General features: G+C 38.1%; 1 protein-coding gene across 1 annotated transcript in view; it reads right to left on the reverse strand.

Annotated features, from left to right (window-relative positions):
• The window catches only part of bcl9l (bcl9 like), a 35166-nt gene extending 21459 nt beyond the window's left edge, over positions 1-13707 (reverse strand). Inside the window, 1 exon segment of the mRNA XM_028464683.1 lies at positions 13327-13707. The gene's annotated coding sequence lies outside the window, so the exon portion shown is untranslated.
• Positions 13708-18673: the final 4966 nt, after the last annotated feature.

Below are 18673 nucleotides of genomic sequence, written 5' to 3' on the forward strand. Positions count from 1 at the left end.
GAGCTGTATAACACAGCCATTATAACCGGGACCGGACTAGGATGGATTTGGCGTGGATGAGAATCAGCGAGGAGGTGGTAGTAGCAGGTAAAAGTTCTCTCTGTAGCACGGAGCTAGCATACCATTAGCTGCTAATCACACTGCCTTTTTTCACTGACGGTTTATGTTTATAAGAGGAGAAAAAGGAGCGCAGCTCCTCGCTTCAGCAGGCAGTGAAACTCACAGAGTTGGATGTGTCGCTGGTGGGCGGGGCTTTGCTTCAGACGTACGTATGAAGCAAATTGGGGACATTTTTTGATCCTGTGGACCCTGCGGTGCGTTTCATAGGCCAGATGCGTCCGCTGCCGCAGAAGAAGCACTTGGTGTGAACGCAGCATTATATGTAAAGTGTTGGAAGATGTTGAACTCCTAGAAAACTTTTTGAAAACACAGTTGAACCAAACATTAGCAAACATCTAGTTTGGAATCCTACCAAAGTTTAATGTGTCTCATTGTTAACTATTTGTTCATGAAAGAACATGAGTGAAACTAAATGTATTTTCAGAACACAGAGACTGGGATCGTTTGTCACGATAGTCCTTTCTCTACAAGACAAGCAGTATCATTGGAATGAACTGTTTGTTTCTTACAGGGCGGCAAAGAACAGTATGTGTGCTGTGTCACAGATCAAGTACAGTTCTTATCAGATTTGCTAAATAACACAATAACCCGGTTAGGATGACTTTTGTTAGTTTCATGGACTTTTCTCAAATGGTTGAGAACACAACTACACTGATCGTTTCTATCTCTGAGATGGCTCTCTGCAGGTGTTGTGAAATAAGTTGATGATACGAGGACAATGTCACTGTTGGTTTTCTCTGCCTTTGTAGCAAAAGCTCCCACCTGTTTAATGTAGCATATTAGCTCCACACTGAGCCGTTCATTAAGGCGGATCCATCTCGTAGAAATCAGCATGGTTTTTTTTTTTCCATTACCAGCATTACCCTCTGCAGTTCGATGTTACAAATGCTTTCATTATTATAATAAAATCTCCTGGCAGCTCTCCAGCCTTTAATCTCCCTGCACGAGTCAGGAGCTGCCTCACAAACAGGCGGCCATACCTCGTTCATGACTATATTTACACTGGTTTAGCTTATTTGTGTACAGTAACAGTAGAAGATTATCGTACATTTGTTATTCCTATTACAAAAAACGAGCAATGAAAATTATACATAAGACTGAACATTTAGCACACACTAATAATTAAGGATGTCCCAATACAACTTTTTCACTTGCCGATACCAATATTGATCCGATACGATTAGCACGAATCATACATACTTTTATTACCTATTTTGTAGTGTGGAATGATAGAAAAGGCTTCATCAAGTGATATTACTCAAACACAGAACAATAGTCAGTAACAGTAGGTTACTTTGTTCGTGTGAACCACAGTCACCTATGGATAGAAGTGCCGGAGCGGAAAATTATATCAGAGCGCTTATATCGGGGATTTTAGATGCAGTCCAATAAAATCTGATATTAATTTTCTGGCTGATATCGGAACGATATCCGATATCAATATCGGATCGGGACAGCTCTACTATTAATCTCTTTACTGAAAATCCATGACCTTGTGAAATATTATACTCCATTACCTTGTGATATAATATACATATTATTTAAAGCGTTTATAAAATCACTACCTGTCAACATATAAAGATTTTCCTTTTTTAAAGAGAACACTCATAGTACCAGGAGCTTTGGACATTTTAAAATACCTAAGATTGGAAGCACCAGGAAGAGTTTTGTCTGTATGCGGGGTGAAATTATGGAATTCACACCAAAAACAATGCCAAAGCATTCAGAGTTTCATGTCATTTCATAAACTTATGATCTGGTCACAGTACAGTGAGGATGGGGGCGGAGCTAGTGTTGTCTTTATATGCAAATTTCATTTAATTTCATTTACTACCATTGTTGGTATTTTGCATTGTATTCTTGTATATCATAAGTTACTGATTATTAGTTACGTAGCCTATTCTGTTTAGTACTTATTGTGTATTTCTAGACGTCTAAACAGACAAAAGCAATATGGTGAAAATTGTATGATTAAGTAATGGGGGTGGGATTAAATACATTTTCTTCTTCCCACTCCTTTTTGAGCAAACATATTATTGCAATTATAATCTGTATCATATATATTATTTTGAATTTGAACATCTCTGATTGTTTTTCTCTGTTAGTTTCTTTGCACACAGAGTTTTTTTTTGTTTTCTTTCCCAACATCCACCAGAAGTAGTTTTATTTATTTCATCTAGTCCTCAGTTGACATTTGAACTCTTTGTACTGGAAACAAATTCAATTTAACAATCCGATGAAGTCCAGACGTGTCCATTCGTCAATTTAGCTCAGTAATTGAATGACTACTTCATGTCGTCATGACAACGAGTACACATATGCAAAGTACCACAACATTACTTCAAAGTCAAGCCTCGACCTGAGATATTTCAAACGCTGATTTAGCTCTATTTAACAAATTAAGGTGTTCAACTGGAGGCATAACACGAAGGTCAGCAGTGTATTCCACAACTGCTCAGTCGTTATTATGTCCACCACGTGAGTGAAAGTGCCATGGGAGGGTGTGTACGGTGAGATCCTGGGCTCCACTTTAGTCCCAGTGGGTCACACAGAGGTGATATTAATAGTCACAGAGAGTCCTGGGAGGTCACGGCACAGAGAACAAAACACAGTCGATGCTACAGTGTGGAATCCACACGAGTGAGCACGCACACCAACAACAGTGTCGATGTAAACACACGTGTAGTGGCTTTGGTGCTTGGCGCCAGCTGAAATTTAGCTTCGTAATGGGAAAAACTAATTAAATTGGGATGGAAAATGTGTTCGGACTTGGGACAAGTTAATGGCTAATAGGGCGAGTATGACTGTTAACAAAATCAAGCCTCTGTGGAGTCTCCTTCAACATTTAAGCTGCTCTTTGTGTGTGTTTTTATAAGGTTACAGCTTAGGTCAAAGCCATTAAGAGGAGAATTTCAACAGCAGTCATTAAAAGCATTCAGGGTTTGGGGCTGTGTGAAGATTTCACTATAGCACGAAAGGACTAAGGAGTCCCAACCCCTATATTCACCACAAAGACAAAGCAACGCAGCAGATACAACCTTACCATACCTGGATTAAGTCTTTTTAGGTCAATTCAGGAAAAAAAAAAAGAAGTAAGAAGTCTCAAGCCCGAGTAGAACAGAAAATGTACTGATTATTTATGATTGTGAAAAATCATCATAAGCTCTAAGACAGGGGTGTCATACTCATTTTAGTTCAGGGGCCAAATATGGACCAGGTTTGTTCTTCAGTGGACAACAGATTTTTTGTGGGGAAAAAAGCAAATTCCACATTAATGTGCCCTGGTTTGCACTTATATATATATAAAATATACATAAATGATCAAGTGTGTGTGTATGGAAGATCTTCATTTGGGGAAATTTTGTGGAATAATTTGAGGAAAATTTGCAATTAGAAAAATTGAGAGTCCTTTCAACAATTTGAGAATAAAAATGACTGCAGTCATGTGATACAAACTGGACTCAATATGCAAATATTGTGGATTTTACTAGAATATTTTGTTTTTGAAGGTACTGAGATATCTGCAACTGAAATAATTGGTAACTTAGTAAATGTTTAATGTTTTTCCTATTATTTTTACTTACTCAAGAAGGCCGAGTTTGATGCGCCAAACTTGGCCCCCGGGCCTAGAGTTTAACATGTGCTCTTCACTTCACTTCATTATCTTAGTCTTTCCCACATTTTTGTCCTCTAAATGCAGATTTAGGGTTTTTCTTAACTAACTACTTTATAGGGATGTATAAAGGGTCCCTCCATTGAGGAGTTTGTTCCACTAGGGTCGAGCATCGTTTGAATTTGAACGATTCCGATTCCTTGTTTCGTTTCCGATACCTAAAGAATCCTGATTCTGATTCTTTTAAGAGGCAGGTTTAAAAAGTTTACGTGTTGAATAAGCTAGCTAACCAGTGGTTTTTCTGGATGAAATAGTCTGAACATATGCATGAATTTTAATTCTATTAACTTTTTGGTAACACAAAGTTTTAAACATAAGGCTGATATTACGCTGTCATTACTATGACATGTCATTAGCATGAATAAGGTGTCATTAAGTGTCATTCATTACCCTAACCCTTCATTACCCTAACCTTACTTACTGTAACACTACTAGATCCCTCCATTTTAACCAAAAAATGCCAACATAGCTCCAAAGGTGTCATAATTTAACGAACGACACTTAATGACAGCCTTCATGACACCATATTCATGCAAATGACTGCGTAATGTCAGCCTAACGTATAAAACTTCAAGTAAAGTGTTTTTTACTGTATGAACAGTGGTGATTTCTCTTGCTTTTTTGCTCATATAAGCGCAATGAGAGTGAACTGCAGTGCATTGTGGGACAGCACACAGGTGACGGGCCCCAAAAAGGAATGTGTGCACAAGTAGCAAGTTGCTGTGGTAACCAATCATGACACGCTGGTAAGTAAATACAGGCTAAACAGGAGGAGAACGATCTGCAACAGATGGAAATAGGGACCAGAGACCTCCAGCAGACCCCTAATTTAGTGTTTAGCTAAAGCTGGGGAGTAAGGAAGTACTGGGTTCCTTTAGAACACAGGGTCAGGGGTTGTATCCTTTCCAAAACATTCTGGGAGTAAAGCCAAGTGTAACAAAGTCAAAGACAGCAGACACAGACCGAAGGCTTTCAGCCACAGAAGCAGCTGGAAAACAGACAAATGATGGACAGAGTCAAGATGAACGGGAAACTGTCAGTTTACTCAGCAATGGACGAACACTTTAAACAACAGACTGAGTGGGTTAAAAAAAAACTATGGTTGAAAATAATAATAATGATAATGATAATAATAATAATAAAAATCGTTTGTAAATACTTTCATCATAAATGAATAAATTAAGTAATACCTGAGAAAAGTTCATGAACCCTGAAGATTCCTGAAAGAAAGGGTGTAAGAAAATTCAGCGATATATCGCAATATTTCACCGCACGATTATCGTATTGATCCAAAATATGTCCAAATTGTTTTTTTAAGGCCGTGGCTATTGATACAGAAACATATCAATAGACTGCCAGTCTATGCAATCGCAGCGCCCCTCATTGGTCAGTTTTATTTTAGCTCATATTTATTTTTAGCTACCCCGCTAACCCTATTATTTTAGCCCTAATCCTAACCATAACCCAGGAAATGCCCTATAATGTAAATTTTTAAAGGTGGAATTTACCGTGTTACATTTGTTAAAAAGAAAAAAATATATATGACAAAAGTGTGATTTGAACCCCACGGCAGCGGAAGGAAGAATCCTTGAGTCAGGCGCCTTAGACCACTCGGCCATCCTGGCACGGTGAAAACGCAAGCACATTACGCTTATGTAGAAAAGGTCCAGAAAAATAAAAAATTACAATTTCCCTTGAGTTTTTACTAAGCACCTCTTACCCACCAAGTTTGGTTTATGGTTTCATTTACCATCTCTTTCCCTTCAAAACCACAGTGAACTCATCTTCTCATGGTTTCTTCCAGCTGGAAAACACACCATGGTCATAAAGCTGCAATCAACACAAACAGGTTTCAAAAACAGGACAATGTGTTCACTGTATTGCATGTAATAGAGCGCCTTTGGTTGATGCTGGAATGAGGTGTGTGCATCCGAGATGTGCAGCCAAGAAATATCCAACACCTGCGTTATGTTTCCAATTTTTATAAAACTCTAACGTCTCCAGGGAAGGTTCCCAGCTCCTTGTTGACAGGAGGAAATCCAAACCTGGCAGTAGCAACATGTTCCTGATGAGATTGTCAATATGTGTGGAATATTCCTCTAAATAAATGTTTTGATTAGGCCTTCTTTTAAATGTACTAGGGTTTTACAGTGTGAAATATTAAAAAAAACAAAGACACATAGAAGAGGTAGCTGAAAATCTAAACTAAATCCTAGAAGTCAAAGTTTTTTAGTTTTAATATCTTATGACTGACCAGTGTTGAATGTTAATTTCGAAGGCAAATCTAAATGAACTTTTTATTCTCCCTAAAAAATTGAGTTTTTATATTATTTTAATCATCAAACGTCTTTTGAGTTTTCGTCTAGTTTGAGTTTGACAAAATCGCTAAAGGTCTGGGACCCATTTCCTCATAAAGTCTGCTGTGTTTGGCCATTTATAAACATGACGAAGAGCTTACTGACAGACAGCAGCGCCAATGAAGTAAAAACACAGCACAAAACTTTAAAAAGGGCTCACATGCAGATGTAAAGCAGGTTCGTACAAACAAAGACGTCATGTAGGAGCTCTGATTGTCCGTGATCGCAAAAAACTGAAAAATAAATTGCTTTATAACAAAATCAAGCGTAAATTGCAATGATACCTAATATACCCTCACATGTCATGTGTGTTTAGATTCATTCTAATTTTTACTGCTAGAATTAGATTAAAAACTGCTGCGCTTTTAAATGATGAGGTTTTCCTTATAATCGAGTATTAGTCAAGTTAGAAAGTATTATCAACCAAAACTATGGCTGTGTTCGAGATGGCTCACTATACGCAACAAACTCAATGAGTATTTACTGTCTACTAAATACTATAAGTATGATTAAGATGATGAGCGCTCCCACTGAAGTATACTTCCAAGTTTCCCAAGATGCATTTCGAACCTACAATGACAAAAACCTGAAGCACACTGAGGATAAATATCTCCGTTGATTCTCCACCTTTGAAAGTTCTGTAAACATTTGAAGCGAGAAAGTGACCATGTGATCCATAAAACTTGCGTATAAACATTTCATGCAGACATTTAGGAGATTTTCGGAGACCTGCCATTGTGCTACTGACCAAACTTCCGGTAAACTTCAAAACAAGAGCCCTATTTACAAAAGGGTTAAAAAATGAATGCTTTTGTTTTGAATAGGAGATGTATGATTTTTAGCTTGAAGCCGGCCCCAGGACCATTTTACGTTCTGCTCGCGATGCATCATGGGGTGGTTAAGTATAACTAGTGTGCCCACTGTGGATACTTAAAAAATGTCCCAATATAGTTTACATTTGAATCTTTTCATACTATCTAATGTGCGCTACTTACTGCTATTGATGTCAAACTAAGTATGAGTAGTACGTCAGTATGACATTTCGAACATAGCCTATGACTAAATTTTAGTTGACAAAAACACTGTAACTGAACAAAGTTTAATGACTGTCATGGTGTAACCCACAGGGAAACACCCAGAACATGCAGTGCTGTTGCCCTCAAAAAACACCTTTAGTCACCTAATGTGATGGGATTAAAAAGCTTTCTAAATATTAAAGTTGAAAGAAGAAGGAGAAGAAAACAACAGAGTGTGGCACAGTTTTGCTGGTTTCATTGAAAGTACACTGGGTGTGCTGCTGGATCTTAAGTTTCAACCTGAAGGTGGTTCCAATTACATTCTCCCTTCTTGTGGTCAGCACCCCAGTTTGCTTGGAACCACACCAAGTCTTACAAAGTCCTTTTCTCACAGGTCACAGGTATGAAGTGCAGAGTTGTACTTGCAGTCGAGCTCACCTGACCAAACAAACAGCGGCGAAACAAAAGTGATGACTGAACTCTGAGTGTGAATGAAGGCATTTAGGGTTAATTGAAAGTTTCAGAAACTCTGAGTCAGAACGCTTTCGACTGACGGTGAAAACCCCAAAGATAAGACAACAAACAGAATGAGTCGCGTGTGCGTCTCGGGAGAAGGAGGGGGAAAAAAAAGGGCTTCAACGTTGAAAAACACAAAGTGACTTTGTATTTTTTGTTGTGTGGAAACAATCTCAATATCACATTATTCTTTCATAGCTCACCTTGGCGATGCTGCCTGTAACTCAGCCCAAAGTTCTCAGATCACCTAACCCGATAAGAAACGCTTTGTCAGCAGCTCAGCAAATCTGTGTTGGTTTACTTTGCACCGAGGAGGCAATTTGTGCAACTGCAGGGGAACAGAATTTTCATTCATGCCTAGAATAAGCCAATCGATACAACAATGGCTTACATTTCGCTGCGCAGCACCGTCAAAGTCTTAAAGCAAATACGCTTTGCCATAATCAGATTGCCATTTTTTTATTTGGAAACTTGTATATTAAAGTTTGCTTACACAATTATTTTTAATCAGTCTAAAGTCCTTTGAGACTCAACATTAAGAAGATTTTCTATTTATATTTTCCTCATCTGCAAAATAGTCTTAAGAGTAAAATTCAAAAACAAGAGTGAGGACACTTTATTTCTTTATATTTATGCTCTGAGGCAAAGAGAAGTTTTGCATCTAAAGGAAAGAAACACATGGAGCTCTCTGCACTGAAAGACAATTTGGATCAAGTTGCAAACTCTGTTAGGAGCTATAAATAGCTCTCCAAGACACTGTGGATACACAGTCACAGTATAACCACACACACACAAACACAAACAAATACACACACACATTCAAATCTATAAGCACTCTTAAAAGAGGCTGTAGAACAAGAGAAAGAAGACAACTTTTCTACGTAGGAAAGCCTTTTAGGTTGTTTTTAAAACTACTTTAGTGACTTGGCTCAGTTTGCGTTCACTACGTACTTTTCGATCCGCTCCAAAGTGACAGGAAAACCTTGGCAGTTGAAGAGCTGTTTTATTTTGAAACTCTATAGATTGTACAGTGTAGATATGATCTTCAGCAGAAAAAAGAAAACTTTGTTGCTATGTCAGCTTTAAACTTGGTGAAAACCTGTTGATTGCAGGGCCATTTCATGTCATTTTAACAAATTTTCAGGACACCCCATACACTTTGACTTTGGTCTCAAAAAATTGGGAAATTGGTAAACTGTACATTTTTAGTTTGATTGGATTAATACTTTTTGAGATATGGACAATTTTGTGAGAAGGATATGTGTCAATTTTTGTGCGTTCTTGTTTTTCTTTGATTTTCAGCTTCCAATATCTCAGGAACTACATCATATAAGATATTGAAATTTGGTATACTAACACAGCTCCACATATTCTCTCAGAATATACAAAAAAATCTGCTATACATTCTATCTGGTGGACATGCCAGCCCCGCAAAATTGGAAAAAATTTTGTCGGGGTTTGGGGCTGGAACATGTTTGGGTCTTCAGTAAACAACTTAGCATATGCCTCGGTTCCCTGTAATTTGGTCATATTTGAGCTATGAACATAGACTGTTCACATCACTAAGGATTAGTCACATATGTGCATTAGTTCTTGGGTGACAGTGTCTTGAATTCCAAAAAAATATATATATGAACAAAGTCTGATCTCTGTTTTAATTTATAGTATAAAGGTTACTCTTTCTTGGGATATGAAGCAATTTTTCTTGATGCAACTTATTCATTTTTATTTTGGACCCCAACTTTGGGAATATTTCACATCCATGTTTCCTCAAAAGAGGAAACATGGATCAGGGACTGAAATGCAAAACCAAATACACCTAGAACTATTGAGACTGTGAGAAAAACAACTAAAAATACCGTTTAATCTCGGATTTATTAAACCTGAGTGCAAGGAAGAAAGGAGTAGTGAAAAAATATATTCAGGTTGAAGACACCGGAACTGGTGTCTCCTCTACAAGTTGACCCCATAGCCTATTTATAGTGTGTACACACGGCGGAAACCAAAATAGTCCGCCTCGTTTGGGCCGTGTAAACATGAAAACAAAGTCTAGAGCGGCTGAAACAGGCTAATTCTAGAGTGACTGTTTCTGCCGGTTTCAGAGCAAGTCCAATCAAAGTCTTGAGCCATTAGGAGCACCGTGAACGCAACTGCACCCGGCGCGGGATAAAAACAGAAGTATCGGAGATGACGTAGAGCACACAGCATTGTGGGTGGTCAGATGAACTGGCAACTAGAAGTGTGCCAATACATCGATTATTAGATGAATCGCGATTCGACATGTGACGATTCGATAACGATTCATAAATGTAAAAAATAGGTTGTTTTTCCTAATAACTAAATAACAGGAACACGACCACTGCTTGCGGAACTAAAGTGAAATTTGCAGATGCCGACGGGACACCGGACCAGGTGAAGGCGGCGATAGCGGCAGCTAACTCTTAGCTAGTTACTGAGCAGGAGATTCCCTCATCCGGATTGAAAGCTAGTGTTTGAAAGAATCAAGTACTGTATCCTAGATTTCAAAATTGGTCAGGATGTATCTGTGCATTCCTGGCACCGTGATCCTGGTCCCTGGCTGGCCCTCGCCGGGCGCATTTCCTCTGCGGATGCATTAAAAATCGTGATAACCGTTAATTAATCGAATCGAGCCAAAGGAAAACTTGTAGAAAGTAACTTTGTTGTAATAGAGTGAAGGGTGGGTTTTTGATGTTTTTTGTATTTGTGTGTTTTATGTGTTGTCCTTAAATTGAAAATTTCAATAAACATATTTGTGAAAAAAATAATAATAATTAATCGAATCGTAGCTCCCTGAATCATAATCGAATCTAATCATGAGGTTCCTTAGATGTCACGCCTCTACTGGCGATTGGGCTGAACGGGAGATTAAAACTACCCAAAGCATGGCAACTTGTTGCTGCTCCATTGTTGAATGATGTAAAAGAACAAATGGAGAAGGAAGAACTTTCCTTTTCTTCTGCTTTCTGTCTAGAGAAGTCTCTACTCCAGTAACAAGACTCTGAAGCAGGGAGCTCATGCAAATGAAACAGAGGCTGTTTGGTGCAGAAGTTGTGCTCTGAACACAAACCGAGACAAACTAAAATGATAAAATGATCAGCTGTTCTCAGCCCACTTGGACGGAGTCCACGACTAAATGGGTAAGAAAGCATCCTTAACTGCCTGGAAACAAAGAATGCTGTTATGTTTCTATAACTTGTTTTTTTTTTTTTTTCTTTGTATGCACCACACCATTCATTTGTTTGTTTGGGGTTATTAACTAAAACTGTGCTGAGCGGATAATAATTTCCCACAATTTCTCCAGGTTATCATTACCAGTTACCAACCTTACTCATTAACCCCTAATTACAGCAGATTGTTGCTTTTCTTCTGAAAATCGACACCAAAGGAAAGTTGCTGACGTTCACAAATTCAAACTTCCCAGTAAAATATGAATGTACGTACATTTTATTACTTCTAGGTTCATTGCTTCCATATCTTTACCGTGAAAATGGATTAATTTTTCAAATTCCCATCCTGTAACAGAAAGGGAAATATTTATTTACTTTAATTTATTTCAGAAATCAAGCGTTAATTGCAATGAGGCACGGAATATACCCCAACATGCATGTTTCGGGACAACGTCACACATTAAACACGTTAATATGTCAATAGTTGAATACGTAGCAGAGATGGAAATGTCAAATCTTGTGCAAAATTTTCCGATATGACGACTTTAAGCTCCTGAAAGGGAAATAGTTACATGAAATGGGCATTGACCGTACTTCTCATCCTAGACACGAAGCATGGAAAAATACAATTATGAATTAGATTAAACATAATTGATAAATATTAAGCACTTGTGGCAGGATTTTGGGATGTTTAGTTTTTCAACTTTGGGAAAGCCGATAATACAGGAAAAAAAAAAAAAACAGAAATAGGTAATTAATGAAAGGAATATAGGGAAATGTGAAACACACAATAGTAGGCACAATACAATTAGGAAAGAATATAATTTACAATTTTTCGTGTTTGTACAAAACTGACGGAAATAATGGGATTTATTTTCAAAAATGAAAAAAATGTCACTATAATTCTTTTATTTTTTTATTTTATAAAATCAAGTAGAAATTGCAGTGGCAGAGAAAATAGCATGTTTGGATGTTTTGGGATAATAATGCACATTTACACCCAATCTTTCACCATAAACGGGTGGTCAGAGGGAGGTTAACGTCAATTCTTGTGCAAAATATGACGGCTTCAGAAATGCGATTAGCTTCATGACACAGAACACTCACCGACATATTTTGGAACAAAATCATGCATTTATATGCAACTTTCCACTGTGAAACAGGTGATCTAATGTGTAGCAACTTCAGCAAACAGACAAATGTCAAATCTCTCGCAAAGTCTCGAGTGATTTCAGTGCGTGCATTCGGCGCAAAAACAACGCAGAAATATGTTAGTGTGTATAGACCCTTTGATCGTTTGTAAACATTGTGACGGATTTTGTTGGGCGGGGCTTGGCTTGGAGGCAAAACCAAAATTGTCTTTGTTCATTCTGAGCGCGAGTGTCCGCTGGAATCCTATAAAACTTTAATCTATGTCCACAAATGGTATTCCTCCTATTCTGGCACCCAAACACACAACAAGACAACATTCTGAAGCCGTGCCTCCACAGTCTTTAGCCAGCAGCGTTTCCTGTTTTTGCCTTCAGCCATTAAGGGGTCTAAACACATATATACAGTATATATATATTAAAGGCTAAAAGTTTTTATGTTTTGGCCTCAGCATCTTGTTACATTATTGACCAGTTATTACATTTCGGGTTTTATTACATTTTCAGGGTCTTGTTACATATCTGTTTCTAACAGGGCATTTTATCATTCAACATTATTATTATTATTAATAATAATAATAATAATAATAATAATAATAATAATAATAATAACATTATTACCTTTTTTACCTTATCTTAACCAAACGCCAAAATTGTATAATTTGGACCGGGTTGGAGTCCCTGGCTATGTTTGGCCCGCGGACCGTATATTGGATACCTCTAATGTAGTATCTGTGCTGCTGACACAAACATGTTGCGCCAGTGTTTGCAGATCACATCCCAGTGAGTGGGTAAATCAGCCTGTGTGACCCACAGAGCAGCGGTAGTTAGACAGATGTGAGCGGCGAACAGACATGATCCCACAGCCCGTCTGTCTCCACATGTCTGCATCTGATCGGCTTTCATCATCAACCCCCCCGGGACTCCGTTTAGCACCAAAGTCCCACACCAAAAAACACTACCTTCTGGTTGTCACTGAGCTAGCCGTGACAGCTAGCGTCCGTCATTAATTCACACGCCAGGGGCTGATGCGTTCAGTCGGCCGTGCAGCGCAGGCTTTAGGGGGAGGATTTGAGGACACATGCCCCTGATGTGAACCCTCAAGACCGCCGCTCAGACTCAGACTGCCCGCCTGCGCCAGCTCCAACAGCCCGCTAACGTAGCATGCTAATCCCCGTCTGCTAGGCTGCAGAACGCTGACGTCCGCAGGCGAGCCGTTCAGTTTGAACTTTGTTAACCGCTTACTTTAAGTTACACAGTTTAAATCCAACAAACCCCTGTGGAGAAATGCTGCCCGTTTGCTCTTACCTCATGTGGCCGATGTGAGTTCATAAAAAGGCCGATGTCAGAGGGCTGACGGCCGGGTCCACATTCCCCGGAGTGTCCGCCGTCACCGCCGCCGCCGCTGCTGCGTCGATGTCCGGGTAGCTGTGTAGCAGCCTCCGGGGCGGCGTGTCCGTGTCTGTCCGCAGAGGGTGACAGACAGATAGACACACCGCGGCTCGTCTAAGTGGAAGTTTCCCCTGAAAGCATTAGACGCGTCACCTGGCTGCGGTTCATGACTCTCGGTGTTGTGGATGTAGAAGAAGAAGCGCAGGACCAAGCGTCCATGTCGCTCCTGGTGCTGCTGACAGTGATTAGTGCGGCCACACGGGTATCCGCATGTCAGCCTGGACTGTACTGTGGACCTCTACAGGATCATCAGTGTCAATGAAAAAGCACATCGATCTACCACTATTATTATTAACTATATTAATATTAATAATTAAGGAAAAAATATGCAAATGAATCAAGCTGTGCAAATACAGTATATCTGCACTACTATTTATTATCATTTAAAAATTTACTATCAATGGTAGTAGTAGTATACAACAGTGATTTATATTTTGATACAAAGTACAACAACCGGCGGCTCGGGGGCCACATCCGGCCGTCTCTTTAAGTTTGTGTGGCCCCTAAAGTTTTCGTGAGAACAAACAAAATTACCCCAAAAATACACAAGACAATTTCTAAACTACAAAACTACAATAAATGACTATAAACACATATAAAGTCCACAAAATTCACAAAATGAAAAAAAATATATGCAAAAAGAACAACCAAAATACACAAAATAACTCAAAAACACACACACAAAGATTTGAGAAATATACAAAATGACTCCTAAAACACACATAATCCCAACAAAATACCCAAATGAACATGAACTGAAAAGTAATTTTTTTTTAAATTTCACTTTTGATGAGCGATAGAGGGATTTTTTTGATTTTCGAAACTGATTCAAAATCAGAATATTGATCCGGATTCCCCTCTAAAAATTAATTTAGTTTCTAGGTGTAGGCCTGGTAAACAAAACACAAAAAACAAGAAGAAAAAAAAATGGATTGTGCTGCATCTGTGCAATCAATGCAAAAAACATGCAGAAAAAACACTGTTTCTTCCCTCTCTCCTGTGATTTATGTTTTATCTGCAAATTATCATCCACTGGTGCCTGACGAGCAGCGCATTGGGCTCAATTAGGTGAAGAGGGAGACATATTTGGGGAGAAATGGAAAACAAAACATTGCAGGAAGGTCAAGAGAACGCTGAGGATAAAAGAGGAAGATGGAGGGGAGGCAGAGAGAGGATGAGAAAGTAAAACTATGTTGTCATGGAAACTGGCATGGATCTGAAGAGCTAAACAAGAATGTAAAGCCTGGGGAGTCGTGATGGCGCTACAGAGGGATATAAGCAGGTAGACGACCCAAGTGAGAAAGAGAAGTGTTTATTACATTATGCATGAATACAATTATACAAATATTACACAACAAACTATATCACTTTGCATCTTTCTTTGCTCTCTAAGGAGTTGACTAACAGAATTTTAAGTCTTTCTAAATGGGTTTGAACACAAGTGTGGTTTACATTTAAGAGGATACATGGTCTTGGGGCCATACCTGGCCCCGTGAATAAGTAAAAGTTGCAGAAAAGCATTGGCTAAGTAGTTCTTTCACAGGTATTTTTTTGTTTGCTTTATTTAGCAGTATTACATCAAAAGGAATTAACTTGAGTTTGACTAAAATTTAACCTAAGATACACCTTACGCCGTGGAAGATCCCATTACATTTTGTATTGGATCTGGATCTACATGCTGATTCTAGATGAGTTTGAAAAATTGACGGCAAAATGTAAAAAATTTGTATCTCGGTTTGGTTTGCAATTGCCTCTGAAGAAGACTAGCAGTTGACAGTAACAAGTCAGGAGATCAAGATAAATTTCCTGAAAAAAAGTCTGAATAAATGAAACCTTATTCAAAAAGAAGACAGAAGAACTTGCTGGGATTATAACGCAAAAGTCAAGGACACATCAAAGCAATCAGCAGATGACTCTGAGGAAAACTGGCAGTCGAAACATGTCAGGGGATCATAGTAAATTTCCTGAAAAAATGTGTCTGAATAAATGAAACCTTATTCAAAGAGAAATTTCTGGAATTATTACTCGGAAGTCAAGGACGGACCAAAGCGATCAGCAGACACCTCTGAGGAAGACTAGCAGTTGGCAGTCAAAACATGTCAGGAGATCAAAGTAAGTTTCCTGAAAAAATGTCTGAATAAATTAAACCTTGTTCAAAAATAACTTGCTGGAACAATTACATGGAAGTCAAGGACAGATCAAAGCGATCAGCAGACACCTCTGAGGAAGACTGGCAGTTGGCAGTCGAAACATGTCAGGAGATCAAAGTAAGCTTCCTAAAAAAAGTTGTCTGAATAAATGAAACCTTAACATGTTATTCAAAAAGAACTTGCTGGAATTATTACGCGGAAGTCAAGGACACATCAAAGCGATCGGCAGACGCCTCTGAAGAAGACTGGCAGTTGACATTCGAAACATGTCAGGAGATCAAAGTACATTTCCTGTAAAGAAATTGTCTGACTTAATGAAACCTTATTCAAAAAGAAATTGCTGGGATTATTGCGCGGAAGTCAAGGACTCATCAAAGCGATCAGCAGACACCTCTGAAGAAGACTGGCAGTTGACAGCCGAAACATGTCAGGGGATCAAAATGAATTCCCTGAAAAAAAATGTCTGAATGAATCAAACCTTAACATATTATTCAAAAAGAACTTGCTGGAATTATTATTCGGAAGTCAAGAACGGACCAAAGGATCAGCAGACGCCTCTGAAGAAGACTGGCAGATAGCAGTCAAAACATGTCAGCAGATCAACATAAGTTTCCTGAAAAAAGTTGTCCGAATAAATGAAACAATAACACATTATTTAAAAAGAAGACAAAAACAACTTGCATAACTTAGGGTTTGGTGGAGGTTTGCGTTCTTGTTGGAAATTAGATTTTTCACTTGGAACCAAAAAGAGCTACAACAGTATGTGATTTGCGGCTTTAGGGATAAGGCAGGTTTGACACTCCCAAACCCAGAGTGGACAGATTCACACTATAAGACCAATGGAGACAGGGATCAGTGAAAGCTCATGCATGAAGGTGATTCTTGTGAATACAGTATCTAATCCTGATTATTTCACAATAGTGATGTTATCTCCTGCCAACACTCACCATAAAAACCTCCAAACATTTCTGTTTTATGTCATGTTGATTTCACTAAAGCTGTTGGAATCCCATCATTGCATTTCACATGGTGCTTTTTTAGGTTGTCACTAGTGCCAAGAAACCAAAGGCTTCTTCTCGTGATGGATGTAATGTGTCTGTGTGCAGCGTTTAGGAGGTCAGAGGTCAGGGTCTCTCACCTTCACTCCCCCCCATCCTTTCAGAGTGAAAACAGCCGATCGTAGAACATTGGCTCAATAAAAGAGGCGAAAAGTCAGGAATCCAACAGGTTGTTCTTTCAAATAAACATGTTTTGTTTATTGTTCTCTCACCTTTTTAATGCTGTGTCTGTTGTGGAAAGTAACTGAAGGATATGTTGGAGACTAATTCATTTAAATCATTTTTCTATGACCGTGCATTAACAAATATGAATAACTGAAATGACTATTACGGGCATCTGTATAGAAAACAGTAATAATGCTCCCATTATAGCCAAGCTTTGTTCATCAAAGAAAATAATCGTCGTACCATTCTTACCAAACTTCATAATTCCAGCAAGTTCATGGTGTCTTCTTTTTGAACAACATGTCAAGGTTTCATTTATTCAGACAACTTTTTTTTTCCAGAAAATTTACTCTGATCTCCTCCTGACATGTTTCCACTGTCAACGGCCAGTGTTCTTCAAAGGCGTCTGCTGATCACTTTGATAGTGTCCAATGCTTGGACACAGTTTTGTCCGTGACTTCCTGAAAAAAATGCACGTAAGTCATCAGTTCGACACCTCAGATAACTCCCTGTTTAATCCTGGTTCCTCCAAGTCTGATAGCAGTTGTTATTCTATATCTGCTGAGCGCAACTATTTCAGGTTTCTAATTTTTTTTTTTAAATAAACTGAGCTTGAGTCAATGTTTATTGAAGCATTCAGACCATTATGCAAATCAATTTATCAAAATGTACAATTTCAAAAGTAATTTTTTTTACAGATTATCTGACTATCCTAAGCAGGTTTCACTAAAATGATGCTCGTCTCAATGAGTTAATAATAGTTAAAAAAAAAAAAAAGACAACATATTATTAACTCACGCAACAATAAATTTTGTAATAACATGAGCTAATTGTAGTCAATACAACTTATAAGATAAGTTACGTTAAGATAGGACGGATAGGACAACGCAAGTGAAGACGAGATAAGAACGTTAAAATGAAATGAGATAAGTTAAAGCTAAGTCAAAATAAGATATGATAAGAAAAGGTATGTTAAGATAAGAAAAGAAAGTGAAGACGAGACAAGTTAAGTCAAATAAAGTAAGATAAATAGAGATTAGACGAAACAAGACAAATTGAGATGCTCGAAGATAAGACAGAATAGGAAATTACAGTTAAAATAAGACAAGATAAGAAAGTCAAGATGAGATCATTTGAAACAAGTTAAGATGAGATGAGACAAGAGACAAAAGTAGTTAAAATATGATAAGATAAATTAAAGATACACAGATACTAGATGAGATGAGACGAGAAGTTAAATAAAGTTATACGACATACACAGCAGGTTAAAGACTTTTAAAAAGACACACAATGTTAATAATTGAATTATTCCTGTTAAAGCTTAAAACCATATGATTCAGTGATGAGTGTGAATAAAGTGCATTAAAAAGGAGTTAATTTGACAACAACTGAAGAGTTCTATTAAATGTGTGTGATTTTATGCAGTTATTTAACCTGGTTTTGACCCTCATTGCCAGTCCAGATGTTTCTACTTATGTTCAACACTAGATGGCAGTAGAGTCACTTTAATGAACTTTCAGCACGTTCATTGTTGATCGATATCCTTTGGTTTGGGAACTTTTCAATTGATTTATTATTGAATGATTAAATTTATTAAATTTGAACCCTTCTATCAATGTGAATGTCTTCAGCTGCCCTGTTCAAAGGTGTGCTGTGGTATCTGACATCAGAAGAAGTATTCAATTTCACAGATTGGCCTGAGATCTATACAGAATATTCAGAAATTAGGTCATTTATTTTTATTTTTAGACATATTTATTCCCTTTTGAATCAAAGGTTTCAAAGTGTCCAAATGTCCTGTGTTTCCACACACAGTATGTGAACCTTGTT

Source organism: Gouania willdenowi, chromosome 13 (genome assembly GCF_900634775.1).
Source record: "Gouania willdenowi chromosome 13, fGouWil2.1, whole genome shotgun sequence".
Lineage (NCBI taxonomy): Eukaryota > Metazoa > Chordata > Actinopteri > Blenniiformes > Gobiesocidae > Gouania > Gouania willdenowi.